General features: G+C 45.0%; 1 long non-coding RNA gene across 2 annotated transcripts in view; it reads left to right on the plus strand.

The window, feature by feature from the left end:
• The window catches only part of LOC140487206 (uncharacterized), a 31,177-nt gene extending 17,720 nt beyond the window's left edge, over positions 1-13,457 (plus strand). Inside the window, exons 3-4 of one of the 2 annotated variants that reach the window (XR_011962749.1) lie at positions 11,289-11,381; positions 13,108-13,457. This is a non-coding gene — a long non-coding RNA (uncharacterized lncRNA). The remainder of the gene's footprint in view (positions 1-11,288; positions 11,382-13,107) is intronic. The other variant, XR_011962748.1, reaches the window with a different exon arrangement.
• The last annotated feature ends 4,125 nt before the right edge of the window (positions 13,458-17,582 follow it).

Consider the following 17,582-nt stretch of genomic DNA (forward strand, 5'->3'; position numbering starts at 1 on the left):
CGTGAGACTAGGAATAGCAGGATGGAGGAGATCAATGATTGGCGAAGGAGCTGGTGTAGGGCAGAAGGATTCACATCTTTTGATCATTGTAATCTCCTCTGGAGTAGAGTTGATGTGCATAAGAAGGATGGATTGTACCTGAATTGGAAGGTGTCTGATATCCAGGCAGGGAGATTTGCTCGTGCTACTCAGGAATCATTAAACCAGTGAGGGAGTGTGGGTAAACTCAAAGAGCTAGTGAGAAAAGAGGTAGGTCTGAGGCTGGTACAGTTCAGAAGTCAGACAGTCAAGGCAGGCAAGGGCAAGGCTCAGAACCAGGTAGAACTGACAAGTTACAGTGCATTTACTTCAATGCAAGAGGCCTGACAGGGAAGGCAGATGGGCTCAGGGTATGGTTTTGAATGTGGCACTGGGATATCATGGGTATTACAGAAACGTTGCTCAGAGATGGGTAGGACTGGCAGCGTAATGTTCCAGGGTATCGATGCAAGAGGAAGGATAGGAAGGGGGACATGAGAGGGGGCGGAGTGGCCTTTTTGATTAGGGGTAGCATTACAGTTGTGCTGAGGGAGGATATTCTGAGATTACGTCCAGCGAAGTTATTTAGGTTGACCTGGGAAATAAAAAAGGGATGAACACCTTGTTGTTATTACCTGCGTGGGTTTCGTCTGTTTGCTGTGGTTTCCTCCCACTATCTAAAGATATGCAGGTTGGGTAGATATTCCAGGCTGAATTGCCCATATTGTTCAGGGATGTGCAGGCTAGGTGGATTAGCCATGGGAAATGCTAAGGTTTAAGGTAGGAGGCTTTGAGGGTCAGTGTGGATGTGATGGGCCGAATGACCTGCTTCCATACTCTCAGGATTCTCTGATAATTCTCCTTGTTTTAAAATAGTTACAGAAAATAATAAACCAGATCTAAACGGTGTCCTAAATTGGACAAAGGCGAATTTTGATGTTACAAGGCGAGAACGTTCAATATTTCTTTGCTATTCCCAGGTAAAGGGACAGCTGGAAAGTGGGAACATAAGAACAGAAGGAAGAGGTGCAGGAGTAGGCTACCTGGCCCCTCAAGCCTGCTCTGCCATTCAATAAGATCAGGGCTGATCTTTTCATGGCCTCAGCTCCACTTTCCTGCTCTCTCACCATAATCCTTAATTCCTTTCCTGTTCATAAATCTAACTTTTGACCTAACGATCGTCAAGTTGATAACGTCAACTGCTGCACTCAGCAGCAAATTCCACAGATTCACAGATTTATCTGAAGAAGTCCATCCTGAACTCAGTCCTAAATCTGATATCCCCTTATTTTGACTCTCTGCTCCCTAGTTTGCTCCGTCCCCAGTGGAAATCTCCTCCCTGCTTCTAGTTTATCTACTCCCTTCATAATTGCAATTTTTTTCCTATCCAACCCCCCATACTTTGAAATTCCAATGAGTATAGAACTAGTTTTCTCAATCTCTCTGCATACGCCAACCCTCTGAAATCCTGACTCAAACTAGTGATCCTCCACTGCACCGTCTCCAGTGCCAGTACATCCTTCCTGAAGTAAGGAGACCAAACCTGTACACAGTACTCCAGGTGTGGCCCCTCCAGCACCCTGTACAGCTGCAGCATAACCATCCCTCTAGCAATGAAGGACAATATTCCCTTCACTGTCTTATTTACCTGCTACACCTGCAAACCAACCTCCTATGATTCATGCACAAGGAAACCCAGCTCCCTCTGTACAACAGACTGCTGCAAGTTTTCACCATTTCATCAGTTAGCTGTTAGTTCGACCAAAATGGATGACCTCATTTCCCAACATTGTCCTCCATCTGTTCGACCCTTACCCACTCACTTAACCTATCCGTATCCCTCTGCAGACTTACATTGGCCTCGGCACACATTGCTCTACCACTCAGCTTAGTGTTGTCTACCTTTCATGAATCGATGCTGTGTCTGCTCTGAGACAATTTCTATCCAGCTAGCTCACTATTTCTTCCTTGAGCGATCGAGCATTTCCCCCACTACAGAAGTTATGCTAACAAGTCCATTTTAAAATATTGGCATCACATTTGCAGCTATCTAATCTGTCAGAACCGTCCCAGAGTCCAGCACATTTTAGTGAATTATCATGACTGCGTTTGCTATTTAGCCTGTGCCATCTGTTATAGTCCCCTGGGATGCACTCCACCACGGCCAGGCGACCCATCTCCCTTTAGGCTGTTACCTTTCCCAACACCACCTCTTTACTGAGAATGATTGCTTCTCTGTCCTCATCTGCCATTGCATCAATAGGCCTGCAACAACGAGAGTACACAGACAGTATGTTCCTGTTAAGGCCAAGGCTGGGAGGTGTAGGGAATGCTGCCTGTCGAGAGAAATTGAGGGCCTGGTCAAGAAAATGAAGGAGGGATATGGCAGGTACAGACAGCTGGGTTTGCGTGAATCCCTCCAGGAGTAAAAGGGCAGTAGGAGTATAGTCAGGGGAAACCATGAGGGCTAAAAGGGGACATGAGATAGCTTTGGGAAATAGGTTTAAGGGAGAACCCAAAGAGATTCGACAAATACACCTAGGACAAAAGAGTAACCAGGCAGAGATTAGGGACCTTCAAAGATCAGCAAGGCTGTCTGTGGAACCATCGGAGGTGGGGGGATTTCATGTCAGCTTTTACTTAGAGGATGTGGAAGTGAGACAGTTTGGAAAAATAAATAGTGATAACTTGACAAGTGTCCATATTACAGAGAATGAGGTACTGGATATCTTATAATACATAAAGCTGAATAAATCCCTGGGACCTGATCAGGTGTGTCCCAGAAGTTTGTGGGAAGTTAGGGAAGTGATTGCCGGGCCCCTCGCTGAGATATTTGTATCACCAATAGCCACAGGTGAGGTGCTGTAAGACGGGCACCATTATTTGAGAAAGGTGGTGAGGAAAGTCCAGGGAACAATACACCGGTGAGCCTGAAGTCAGGCAAGTTGTTGGAAGGGCTTCTCGAGACAGGATTTGGATGTAATTGGAAAGGCAAGAAATAATTAGGGATAGTCAGCATGGCTTTGTGCATGGAAATCACTAACTTGGTCTTCAGAAAGATGTTCAACAGGTTCAACATAACAGACTGGTTAACAAATTATACAAAATTGGCTGGAAAATTGGAGACAGAGGATAGTGGTGGAGGGTTGCTTTTCGTACTGGAGGCCTGTGATGAGCAATATGGTGTAAGGATTGGTGTTGGGTCCACTGCTTTTCATCATTTATATAAATGATTTCTATGTGAATATATGAGCTATGATTAGTGACTTTACATAGACACCAAAATTGGAGATGCAGTGGACAGGGAAGAAGTTACCTCCGAGTACAATGAGACTTCAATCAACTGGGCTGAGGAGTGGCAGATGGAGTGGAATTCAGATAAATGTGAGGTGCTGCATTTTGGAAAAACAAATCAGGGCGGGACTTGTACATTTAATGGGAAGGGCCTGGGGAGTGTTGCTGAACAGAGACGTTGAGGTACAGGTTCATAGTTCTGTGAAAGTGGAATAGGCAGGGTGGTGAAGAAGGCGTTTGGTTAACTTGCCTTTATTGGTCTGTGCATTATGTATAGGAGTTGCGACATTATTTTGCAGCTGTACAGGGCATTGATTCAGCCATTTCTGGAATTCTGCTTTCAGTCCTGGTCTCCCTGCTATCGGAATGATATTATAAAACTTGAAAGGATTCAGAAAAGATGTGCAAAGATGTTTCCAGGGTTGAGGGTATGACCCATACAGAGAGGCTGAATACGCTCGGGCTGTTTTCACTGGAGCATCAGATGCTGAGAGGTGACCTTCGAGGTTGATAAATCGTGAAGGACATGGTTAGGGTGAACAACCAAGATCTTATTCCCAGGTTAGGGGAGTCCAAAACCAGAGAGCACAGACGTGAGTTGTGAGGGAAAAGATTTAAATGCGATCTAAAGAGCAATGTTTTCAAGCTGAATATGTTAGGTGTATGGAATGAGCTGCCAGAGGAAGTGTGGAGGCTGGTACGATTACATTTAAAAGGCATCTGATTGGGTACGTGTTTAGCAAACTTTTAGAAGGATATGGGCCAAGTGTTGGCAAATGGGACAAGATTAATTTAGGATATCTGGGCGGCATTGACGAGTTGGACCGAAGTGTCTGTTTCTGTGCTGTGCATCTCTATGACACTAATAAATTAAAATTAAGATAGATTTCTCTTTTATGGAGAGTTAGCAAAAGACCTGACAATTCTCCTTGGAGCTGAGAAGGTTAAGCAGTGATTTCAACCAGAAACAGATTTGTTTCCAGGATATTTAATTTACAGAGACACTGAGAGAAATTATTGTCACAATTTTTAGTAACTACTTTCAGGTAATTGGCAAATAATGCAGGTTAAAAATGTGAAGGTTATTTTACTCAGTAGGTTCTGAGCATCTGGAACAGTTTGAATCGCAGCTGGATGCAGCTTTTGTTGTTGTCAAAACAGATTTGGAATTTAACTATTTGAGGATAAATGTGGAGTGCTACTGGTAAATGGGAGTGGAGAAAGGGCAGATTGGCAGCATCTCCAGAGGAAGAAAGTACAGCCCCAATGGGCTGAATAGCCCCCAGCCCCTGTGTTCTGTGATACTGCCCCATTCACTGAATGATGAAGCTCATCCCAGGGCAGAGCCACAGTCATGTACAGCAAGGAAACAGACCCTTTAGTCAAACTCGCCCACACCGACCAGATATCCCAACCTAATCTAGACCTATATGACAGCAGTTGGCCCATATCACTCTACGCCCTTCCTATTCATATACCCATCCAGCTGCCTTTTAAAATGGTGGAACTATAACAGCTGTCACCACTTTCCTGACAGTAGATTCCATACACGCACATGAAAAATGTTGCCCCTTGGGTCTCTTTTATATCATTCTCCTCTCACCTTAAACCTATGCCCTCTCGTTCTAGACTTCCTAACCCCAGGGAAAAGACCTTGTCTCTGTATCCCATCCACGCCCCTCATGATTTTATAAACCTCTGCGGTCACCCCTCAGCCTCCTCCCACTCAAGTCACAATGGGACCTGGCTGATTGATGGCAACTTCAGACCAATAGGGGAGTTTGTGTAATCCTCCTGCCAATGGGAGTGAATGAGGGGTGTGGCCAGCAGGCCAACACGTGACCATGAGCTGTGCAGGTGCAATGTCACTGTGAGGGGGGACCCAGTGAGTGGGAGAGAAATTGAGTTTATGTACTGGGTGGGTTGATAAACACACGATGTAGGCGCTGGACCTGAATTACAAACTCCCAGTAAATGAAAACCAAAGGAATTGCGGATGCTGTGAATCAGAAACAACAACCAGAAGATCCTGAAAATGCTCAGCTGGTCTGGCAGCATCTGTGAAGAGAAGTCAAAGTTAACATTTCTGATCCAATGACCCTTCGTCAGAACTGATGTTCCTGAGAAACAATGTTGGTTTATATGCAGAAGGTAGGGGTTAAGGAGTAAATGATAGGTGGTGATAGATTCCACAGAACGCGATGGGAGCAGTTGGACAAAGGAGTGGATAACGATCTGGCTGGGGGAGGGTGAATAGCTGTTTATGGAGACTGTTAGTGACTAACCATAGGTAGTTGTAATTGCAGGCGATGTAATAACAGGCCCTGGTCTATGGGATGGGGGCTAGGATACTAGTACGTAGGAGACTTAGGACTTAAAATTATGGAATCCAATAGTGAGACCAGAGGGCTGAAGGGTCCCCAGGTACAAGATGAGGTGATGTTCTTCCAGCTTGTGTTAAAGTGTGGCGCTGGATGTGCACAGCAGGTCAGGCAGTATGCAAGGAGCAGGCGAATTGACATGTTGGGCCTCAGCACTTCTTCAGGAATGTGAGGGTGGGGAAGAGGACAGATAATAGGATGGGTGTGTAAGGCTGGTGGGAAGGTAGTTGGGAAGGCGATAGGAAAATGCAGGTGGGGGTAATGGTGAGAGGGTGGAGTGGATAATTGGGAAGGAAGATGGACAGATGGGACAGTTTGAGGGCGGTGCTGAGTTGGAGGGTTGGATCTGAGATAAGGTCGGGGAGAGGAGATGAGTAAATGTTGCCATGTTGTTGAAGGGTCGCTCCATCCCACCTATTATTTACTCTTTTACCCCTATCTCCTGCAGTCTAAAGATGTGTAGGTTGGGTGAATTGGCCAAGCTAAATTTCCCGTCGTGTTCAGGGATGTGTAGGTGAGGTGCGTTGTTCAGGAGAAATTTAGAATAACAGAGTTGCGGAATGGGTCTGGGTGGGATACTCTTCGGAGGGTCAGTGTGGATTTGTTGGACCGAATGGCCTGTTTCCACACTGTAGGGAGTCTAATTTTCCCAGCTGCCATCGGTTCTGAGGAAGGGTCAATGGACCCGGAATGGCCCTTGGCGTGTGCAGGAGCCGGAAACTGGGAAGATGGATTGGCAGCGGAAACCGGGAGAAAATGATTCAGTTTAGACTGGGAGGTTTTATTTACACGTCTGTACAGGATGTTAGTCCTGAATTAGAAACTCTTGGTCCCATGTTTAAAGCAAATGGGAAAACTGCTGTGGGCCTCAGTCAGTGATAGGTCCTGGGTTATGGCCGCCATTTTTATTGGGGGCACGGTACAGCGAGGTGCGTGGACATGTCTTCTTCCTGGGTGGGGGAGGGTGATTTGAAAGAGGAGCATTTGCACATCAGACACATACCAGAGAAATATTTGTCTTTCCAATTCATCCTTCACTGGCTGAGATTTGTTTTGTGAATTCTTTTTATGGGATATTAATTGAGAATAATTGAGGACGGGATTTCAAAAAAGCAGATTTCTGCACTCAGCGGAGTCATCAGGATCTGAATATCATTAGCATTTTACTGTGGAAGGAGAAAGGCTTGTCTGTTCTGTCTCTGGGAAAATATCTCCAATACTTTTGTAAAGCAAAATGCAGAAAGATGTTCAAATTTGTGGTTGAATTACCCATGGGCGATTTGGCCTGAGTGGGAGCACAGATTTATCCAGATTATACCTAGTCTCTTTGCAGGAACTGTCAGATTTAGTCCCAATCACTCACTTCATGATGTTAACCTGTAAGCTCCTAATTTTCAACTCCCTGCAAAATTCTCATTAAAATTCTTTGTGAACTCAAATTCCAACACATTTTCAGGTGGAATGTTCCAGGTTCTGACAACTGTCTGTTCAAAAAGAAACTGCTGAGGTCCATGTTGGCTCTGGGGTTACAAAGGGCTGAGCTGAAAGATGAGGTGCTGTCCCTGAGCTCCCATTGAGATGCATTGGAACAGGACAGGAGGCTGAGGGCAGACAATGAAAATGACAGGGCTGCACTGAGTGTTGCTTGTCTCAATGAGTGGGTTGTGGAGTTAGGTGAAAACAGAGGGAGGTGGGACAGGGAGAAGTTGAAGCTGAAACTGAAACTCCAGTTTAGTTCAGGCCATTGAGAAATTCACATGGTCCCAATGGGAACAGCCAATTTGTAAGTGATACCTGCAGAGTAATTTGTTAAGTTTTTAAAATATAATGTATCAGCTTAAGTAAAGATTGTGGCTTTTGATATATAATGGAAATGTTTGAAGTGAAGGAAGGTTGAAAGCTCTTTTAAAATCGCTGAATGGGAGTAATTAGCTGAATCCAGAGAGACGTTGTGACAGGAACCCTCAGACCCGTGGGGTGCTCCTTTTGTACAATGTGGCAAATAAGGGAGGCTTCCAGTGTCCCTGACGGCTGTGTGTGCAGGAAGTGGGCCCATGTGTAGCTGCTGGGAAACTGCTTTTCAGACCTGGAGTTATGAGTGGACTCACTGTGGAGCATCTGAGAATGTTATCGACAGCACATTTAGTGAGTTCGTCACACTGCAAGGTGAGGGTTACACAGGCAGAAAGGGAATGGGTGACCATCAAACCAAATAAAAGGCTCAGGAAGGCAGTGCAGGAATCCCCAGTGATCATCCACTTCTCATAAAATTACTGAATCCTGCTTGGGATTCTGTTGGGGGTGAATGCGTGGAGTGGCTTCTCGGGAAATCAGCAACAGCCGGGTTCATGATACCACAGATAACTCTGCTGTACAGAACCGGAGGAAAGACAGTGGCAGGGCTATAGTGACAGGGGATTCAATTGTCAGGGGTACAGGCAGGCACTTCTGTGGTCACAGACATGAATCCAGGATGGTATGTTACCACCCTGGTGCCAGGATCCACGATTATCATGGAGCAGCTGCAGGACATTCTGAAGCTGGAGGGTAAAGTCAGTGGTTGTGGAACACACCGATACCAATGTCATCACTAAACAAAGGGATGAGGTCCTGAAAGCTGAATATAGGGAGATCTGGGATACAGTAAAATGTAGCTCCTGAAATAAAATAATGTCAGACTTACTCACAGTGCCATGTGCTAGTGAGAGCAGGAATAAGAGGATAGATCAGCTGGACGTGTGACTGGTGAAATGGTGGACCAGAGAAGGGTTTAGATTCTTCAGGCACTGGGACTGTTTCTGGGTGGGTCCTGTACCAGCCTGACCGGTTACCCCTGGGCAGAGCTGGGTGAAATCTCCTGGTGGAGGCTTTTGCCACTCCCATTGGTGTCGTTTTAATTAGTCTAACAGGGGGATGGGAACTAAAGTGTAGGCTTAGATGGGTCAGATTCAGGACAGGGAATGGGAGGTAGAATATTAGTGATGTAGTCAGTGGCTCAGAAAGCCAAAGGAAAGGAGGATTAAATGAGGATTGAGTCCCTCTTCATCCATCAGTCCTGCCATCCCAGGAATTATAGTCAGCAAAATATGGAGCTGTACAGCTCTCTGACTCTGTTTGATCAAAATGGGGGAAATCCACAATAAAAACAAAAAGTGCTGGAGATCCTCAGCAGGTCGGGCAGCATCCGAAATGGTGACAGATGCAGGAAACATCGCAGCCTTGAAGAAGTGTTGAGATGATCACACCAGGCAATACAATATCGGTTACATGCTGAGCGCCAGAACGTGGGACTAGAATTAATAGGTGCTTGATGACCAGCATGAATACGATGGGACTGGAAAGGTGACGTTTCGGGTCAGGACTATTCATCAGGGCTGACAAAGGATTCCGACCCAAAACATTGACCTTCCTGCTCCTGTGATGCAGCCTGACCTGCTGCACTTCCCCAGATCCACATTGTATGGACTCTGACTTCCAGCATCTGCAGCCCTTAACTAGCTCCACATCCCAGGACTCAGGCTGGTGACCCTCCTTTACTCTCTCAATAACCAGGAGAGCCTTCCTTGGGAAAGGGGAACAAAGGTATACACAGTACTCCAGGTGTGGTCTCACCAAGGCCCTTCCAGAAAGGGATCCCTGCTACTGTACACGAATCCTCTCACTAGGAAGGTCACCCATCATTTACATTCTCCACTGCTTCCCATTCCTGCCTGCTTCAGAAAAGAGGGAATCGCAGAGAAACATGGAATCAAATGAGGTCAGAGTCTCTGGTATGAAACTGTTGAACACAATGCCCCCATCTTCTACATACTGGTGTGATAATCTAACCACTTCTTCAAGGCTGCAATGTTTCCTGCATCTGTCAGCATTTCCAATGCTGCCAGACCTGCTGAGGATTTCCAGCACTTTCTGTTTTCTCTGTTGTATGGTACTGAAAGGGTGGGTTTGCAGATGAGAAATGCAAATTGAATTTCATGTTCAGATCTGATAGTTACTTGATCCGTGCCGATCTGAATATCATTGGCCTTTTCATCTGGAAGGGAAGGTGTGCATTCTGTCCGTGGGCGAATATTTCAAATCTCAGTGTGACTGCAAAAGTCCTGAGACACAGCCAAGTCCATGTCAGCATGGTGAGTGTGGAGAGAGATTTCATTTGTTTTTGAAAGTCTGAAAAATCATGGCATGTTTCCCAGGAACAGTTAAGCCACTGGATTTGTATGAGGACAATTAACCATGAAACCAGAAAGACAAAAGGATTCCTGCATCATGGACGAAGCTATGAAAATGGGATTGCTGTAATGGAGTGAATTATCGATCGTGGATTGTAATCCATTGGCGTTGTCCCGTCAGTTCCAGTGCCATGGAGAAACACTGGAAATATTTGAATGCAGTGCCGGTTTGAGTTATTAAACTGGAAAAGTTGCTGAAGAAATTTCCAAGGATGATGCCAGGGCTCAGGGGTCTAAGTTACAGGGAGAGGTTGGACAAGCGAGGGCTCTTTTGTTTAGAGCAGAGGAAACCGAGGGGGAATATTTTATAGAAGTGTATAACTTAATGAGAAGCGTGGGTAAGGTGAATGCACTCAGTATCATGGTTATGATCTAGGTCCTCACCTTCCTCAGTCTGCTTATCAATTACTGGCATGTTTTTCGTATCCTCCATTGTGAAGACTGACTGCTGTGTACTCATCTTCCTGAACCCTGCTGGATAGGAATAACTAGGCACAGAATTCTGAGAGGACTTCTTTGAGTATTGATCGATGAGACATCGTAGTTACCTGGGTATTTTACGTGCAAAACACCTTTAGGCAGCATCAGGTCCGATGTACGGCTGCCATTCTTCTACCTTTGTGATTTGTGACTTTGCATAGAGACTGTCTCTCAGGATTATCTCCATGGCAACAACAGTTAAAAAGTCTAGTTCAGTTCAACTCTGTGGTTAAACCACACACCCCTCCCCCACACCCCCATGGCTCCCTCAAGTACCTGACAGGCACTTCAGTTTCAGTGGGGCTGTCTGTCAGGATTCTGATGTGGAGGATCTGGGGTTGGGGTGGGGTGGACAAAGTTAAAAACCACACAACACCAGGTTATAGTCCGACAGATTTATTTGGAAGTACAAGCTTTTGGAGTGTGCTGTGATTTTTAACTTGATCAGGATTATCTCTCTGGTAACTGTTGAATGCTTCAACAATTACAGAGGCCATATGTTCCCCAAACAATAGGTTTCCCTCTAACAGTGTAAACTGCTATTCTGGCCTTGGGCATTGCTACCCATCACTATTTATACCCAATCCCATCAAGGTTTCAGTTGACCATTGAAGTTTTTCTAATCTCCTAATTTCTCCTTGGTCATTGCCAATTTGTATGCCTTCTATTTCAATTTGATAGACTCCCTTATTTCCTTAGACACCCCCGGCAGATTACCCCTTTTCCGACAGTCCTTCCTTTTCACTGATATATACTTTTGCTGAGCACTTCGAAAAATTGCTTTGATGTTCCTCCACTGTCTGTAAACTATCCCACCGTAAAGTCTTTGCTCCCAGTCTACATTACCAACTCCTGCCTCGTCCTATTGTCGTCTTCTTTGTTTTAGCACAGGATCTTCGGACTGGATTTAATCTCCCCGCTTTCCATCTGTGTTCTAAATTCAACCAGATTTATCACGCGTCTTTTGTCAGATTATGAGGTGAGGCGATGTTTCCTGGGTGTTTTGGTTTTCATTATCAGTGACCTTGGCTTTGTAATAAATTACAGAATCGATATTCACAACAGAGTATTCTGGACAGTGTGAATGTACGACACAGTCTATAACCATAAATCACTGTTACCCCTCAATTTAAAATTGCAAAATCATTATCTTCTGCACACTTCCTCACTATCTCAGTTTTGAATACTATTCCACTTGACTATCCTACATTTCCCGAAAATCTCCTTTGGTGAAGCTGGTGAGTTTTGGATTCAGCTTTCCAGTTATTACTGTAAGAAGATAAGCACTGGGCACAGGAGAGGCAATGCAGCCCTTCGAACCAGCTCCACCATTTAATACGGTGATGATTGAGCTCACCTCGGTCTCAGCTGGATTTTCACGCCTGCTCTCTCTCTCTCTCACCCTTCAGCTCGTGGCAAATTAAAAATCTGTATCTGTCCATTAAATTTGCTCATTGTCTTGGCATCCACTTTGTTTTGAATAGGGAATTCCTCCGATTCACAACACATCAAGATAGGTACATTCTTCTTCATGAGAATAGAATAGAATCCCTACAGTGCAGAAGCAGGGTATTCATCCATCGAGTCCACACCAATCCTATAATTCAGACTCACCCATTCCCAGTATTTCCCATGGTTAATGGCTTAACCTACACAAGCATGGACACTGTGGTTTAGCATGGCGAATCCACCTAACCTGCACATCTTTGGACTTTGGAAAGAAACTGGAACACTGAACAAAACCATGCAGCCACTGGGAGAACATGTAAACTCCACACGGTCACCTAAGGCTTGAATCAAACCAGGGTCTCTGAAGATGTGAGGCAGAGGTGCTAGCCACTGAGCCACCTCTGCCTAAAACCGCTTCCCCTTATTGACCCCTCCACCCTGCAATTGACTGAATCTATATTCCTTTCGTCAAAAGTTGGGTTCTCTAACCAGATGTCTCAGTAAAACCCAGTGACAAGCCATATGTCCTGTCTGTCTGAATGGGGATCCTATACATAACACCCTTCCACCCCACACGTTTCATTCACTTTCCAGAGACAGGGCTCCAGTGACTTCATGGGGACTGCAACTCCCATAATTCCTGAGGCAGGAACCACAGGTGTATTGGGAAACCCAGCACTGTATATGTACAGAATGTGGGTGGGTTTTGGAGCACATGTTTTGGGGTAATTAGGGGAAAGTATTTCACACTGTGATTGGCCAGAGGAGGTATGTATCTGCTTGTAGTATTGATCAGTTGGGGGGTCAAAGTGTCACTACACTCTCGTGGGACCACTCTCCATCCCCAGTTCATTGTTATGCTGGGAATAAACTAATGGGAAACAATGAAGAATCTGACCCATTCTCCCAGACTGAAGGTTCCTCTTCTGTCCAAGATCTGCCACCTCCCTTTCTGTTTCCGTCTGTTTCATTCTGCTCTTACATTATTGACTTGCAGCAACTGAAGGGAAAGGAAGTGAACCCAGAAAGGGTGCAGAGTCTAACCAGGGACGGGAAGTGGTGGCATGGATCTGTTTATCAGTGACTCCATGAGAATGTGGAGGGTGTACATTAGGGGGCAGCAGAGTCAGAATGGTGGGAGAGAGTGAGTGGGCTGGAGGGTTACAGCTTTGGGGGAAGAAAGGGGAAAAAGGTATTCCAGAGAAACTAGAATAGTCTGTTCTGAATTTCAAATCTGTGCATATTCCTTTACACAGGGTGCTTGATGGTGAAGATTTGCAGACTGAAATCTCAAACTCATGTGCAGATTGTGATTAAGTTAACCAGCATTTGAAGAACCAAAGATGGAGAATCACTGAGACAAAATCCTACAACATTCCCTCTCCCAGCATTGTCGGTCTATCTGTGCCAAGTGGACTGTGAATGGTTCAAGACAGCAGCTCACGACCATCTTCTCAATGGTACCTAGTGATGGGGAATAATAAGGTTCCCCATGGTAGGCTTATGCGGAAAGTCAGGAGGCATGGGATAGAGGGAAATTTGGCCAATTGGATAGAAAACTGGCTAACCGGTCGAAGTCAGAGAGTGGTAGTAGATGGTAAATATTCAGCATGGAGTCCAGTTACAAGTGGAGTTCCGCAGGGATCAGTTCTGGGTCCTCTGCTGTTTGTAATTTTTATTAATGACTTAGATGAGGGAGTCGAAGGGTGGGTCAGTAAATTTGCAGATGATACAAAGATAGGTGGAGTTGTGGACAGTGAGGAGGGCTGTTGTCGGCTGCAGAGGGACTTAGATATGATGCAGAGCTGGGCTGAGGAGTGGCAGATGGAGTTCAACCCTGCCAAGTGTGAAGTTGTCCATTTTGGAAGAACAAATAAGAATGCGGAATACAGGGTTAATGGTAGGGTTCTTGGTCAGGTGGAGGAACAGAGGGATCTTGGGGTCTATGTACATAGATCTTTGAAGGTTGCCACTCAGGTGGATAGAGTTTGTAAGAAGGCCTATGGAGTATTATCGTTCATTAGCAGAGGGATTGAATTCAAGAGTCGTGAGGTGATGTTGCAGCTGTACAGGACTTTGGTTAGGCCACATTTGGAGTACTGTGTGCAGTTCTGGTCGCCTCACTTTAGGAAAGATGTGGAAGCTTTGGAGAGGGTGCAGAGAAGATTTACCAGGATGTTGCCTGGAATGGAGAGTAGGTCGTACGAGGATAGGTTGAGAGTTCTCGGCCTTTTCTCGTTGGAACGGCGAAGGATGAGGGGTGACTTGATAGAGGTTTATAAGATGATCAGAGGAATAGATAGAGTAGACAGTCAGAAACTTTTTCCCCGGGTACAACAGAGTGTTACAAGGGGACATAAATTTAAGGTGAAGGGTGGAAGGTATAGGGGAGATGTCAGGGGTGGGTTCTTCACCCAGAGAGTGGTGGGGGCATGGAATGCGCTGCCCGTGGGAGTGGTAGAGTCAGATTCATTGGCGACCTTTAAGCGGCATTTAGATAGGTACATGGATGGGTGCTTAATCTAGGATAGAAGTTCGGCACAACATCGTGGGCCGAAGGGCCTGTTCTGTGCTGTATTGTTCTATGTTCTATGTTCTAAATGCGGCTGAGCCAGTGATGCCCATATCCTGGAAATGGGTTCTATCTTTCGTTGCTGAAACCCAGTTGATGTTCCTGCAGGATGATGAGGGACGCTGAGTGTGTCCTCCAGGAAGAGCACCATCACATTACCCCTGCCTACACCTAGCAATAACACAGCAACATCACTGGTATAAAGGCAGTGAAGCCCAAGGAGGACTGAAATATAGTTCTTCAAGGTAAAGTCATGAAAGGGGATTGGAACAGAGCAGGAACAGGAGACTGAGCTGGATGGTCAGCTGTTTCCCATTGAATGGTGGAGCCAGATTCAAAGGTCGAATGGCCTTCTCCTGCTGCTATCTCCCAGGTATGTATATAGCCATGGAGCCCGGGTAGGAAGAAGTAATCAGGGCAGGGATTCTGCAGGAGATTGCACTTCCATCTCTGTTTTCAGTGAATGATGGTTTGATGGATTTTATTTAACATTTATCTTTAACGCAAGGTTTGTGAATTTGTTTTTTTTTGAAAGTACAAGTTTATTCCACAATAAATAAAACTTAAAGAATCGAAACTATCTGCATATAACAGTTTTTAAAATTTCAAATGCCCTTTAAACAAAATCCTGTCTAGTCCCGGACCCCATCACTTTTCAGTTACTCAAACTCCAGGGAAATATTCCTTCCCTCTTTGAACCTTTGGTTTGATTTAACTATTTTCAGTTCTTGTTCTGTGAGCTGTGAAGCATTTTTCTCCCATTTCTCCTACCCTGAAGTGTTATCTCACACAGCTGAGCAACCTTCCCACCATCAACATCATTATTCCATTATTTTGTTTTTTGTTAACGTGTAATCACCAGGAGTAGCACACCAGTGTCATCAGTTGAATATTTACAAACAAAGCCCATTATGGGCAAAGCAAACCGTTACAAGTGACAGGGTGGGAAGGGGCTAAATCAAAGTAGAGTTGGGGGTGAGGGGGTGGCGGTGGCAGTGGAGATAAAGCACTGTATCCCCTGCGGTGCCCAACTCTATTTAATGGCATAGAGAACATTGATATGCACCACATGCTCCTCCTCCAAGGAGACCCTGAGAATATTCTTTATCCTCACTCATAGAATATAATCCCTACAGTGTGGAAGGAGAGCGTTGGTCCATCAAATCCCACCAACCATCTGAAGAACATCCCGCCCAGAGCACTCCATCTGCATTTCCCATGGCTGATTCACTCAGTCTGCAAATTCTGAACACTGTGGGCAATTTATGATGACCGATCCATCTAACCTGCATATCTTTGAATTGTGGGAGAAAACCAGCGCACATGGAGGGGACTCTCACTATTTAGGGGAGAATGTGGATACCCCACATAGGCCCCGTTGACCAAAGCTGGACTCCAACCTTTTACCTGGTGCTGTCAGACAGCAGTGCTATGATCACAATTTAAATCAATACAGATGAACCCTGCTCCTTGGCACATTGCTGTTTGTGGAGACTTACTGCCCAGAGAGGCATCCTGAGGTTCAGAAAGTGGCAATATAAATTCAGTCAACTGCAGCCCAGTTAATGTGGTTAACAACAACAACATCAATACTCCAACAGTGTCACCATGTAGAAGGTCCAGTCCTGACTCTGATGAAAAGTAACTGCAGAATCAGAGTCCTGCAGTGATGTGTGAACTCTACACCACACGGAGCAGGGAGATGACCACTTCCCTGTGTGCACTCACTGGTCTTTCAGTCGTGTTGAGTCTCAGCAAATCCCTTGTCACACAGAGAGGGAAACAGCTCCTACCCAGTGTGAACCCGCTGGTGTCTCAAGGAGTCAGGATGAATCACTGAATCCCCTCTCACACACTGACCATCTGAATGGCCTCTCCCCTGTGTGGTAAAAACAATGACCGCAGATGCTGGAAACCAGATTCTGGATTAGTGGTGCTGGAAGAGCACAGCAGTTCAGGCAGCATCCAAGAAGCTACTTGAAAGGCTGGCCAGAGTACTGGAAAAATTAAAAATGTAATATTTGGTCAAACAGCTGGCAGTATCTGGGTTGCTATCAGACAAAATCAAATTCAAATTCAGCCAATCAGTTTAAATAATGTGCCAAGATGCCAAATGCGAATCAAGTTTGTATTTAGTGTTTTTAAAATATTAAAACCAATGAAACAATCCAATCTTTTGGGGTATAAATATCAAACATTTTGAACAGTTGGCCAGAGCGGCAACGAGCAGCAAGCCGCTAACAAGTCCAGCCTGGCAGCAGAAAGATCTGCTCTCTGACAGGGACCTTTATCAACCAAAGACCTGGGAAGCAGAATCCCCAAGAATAAGAAAAGAAGACAGGAATATGGAGAAGAATCGACAGCTGCCTGGTTTTGAAATAAGAGTTTTTAAAAAATCTTCATCTGGATTTTTTGATCGGACTATTATTATCGAGGTGGAGGTATCCGTGTGCATATCAGTCTATTGGTGCGTAAAAACGGCGAACTTGCAAAATTTTGGGCAATACCATGATGACCTTTGACAAGGTAAGGTGCTTTTCGGTGATTAAACAGAAGAACGAATGTCTGTGGGTAAGCAGTTTGCAGGTGCCCAAATTGACAGAATGGATCAAACCCGTTCAGTTTTCAGGCCCAAACAGCATTTTTATCCAGGCAACAGTTCAAATGCTGCCAATTAACTTAAAACGGCACTTGGAGATTAAGGATCCATTTTAGCGTTAACAATATGAAACCAATCATATACTAAGAATTTCTTGTGTCAAGGAGATATATATAACAGAGAGGCAATTGGGCGAGGGGAAGAGTCCACTGCTAGCTGAAAAAACGATGACAGGGAAGTGTCATCTGTGAAAGAAATATTGGGATCTCACAAAAAATCTCCATGCTCTGCCTAAAAAGCTCTATCCATCAATAAAGGTACACAACACGCTGAGCAAATATTCTTGAAACCAAAAAACAACTGAGAAGGCATTTCAGACAGAGAAAGACGAGAGAATAAGATACAGAAATTTCAAGACAGTCCGTACTGGATGAACTTTGAGAGACTAAGTTTTAATTTTACTCTTAGTAATAATGAATTTATGAATGGAATCCGCATTAGTGAAACCGCATATCAGGAAAATCTTGTTTTTTTTTCCGGAAAACGTAATTAGTTACAGA

Source organism: Chiloscyllium punctatum, chromosome 16, assembly GCF_047496795.1.
Source record: "Chiloscyllium punctatum isolate Juve2018m chromosome 16, sChiPun1.3, whole genome shotgun sequence".
NCBI classification, from domain to species: domain Eukaryota; kingdom Metazoa; phylum Chordata; class Chondrichthyes; order Orectolobiformes; family Hemiscylliidae; genus Chiloscyllium; species Chiloscyllium punctatum.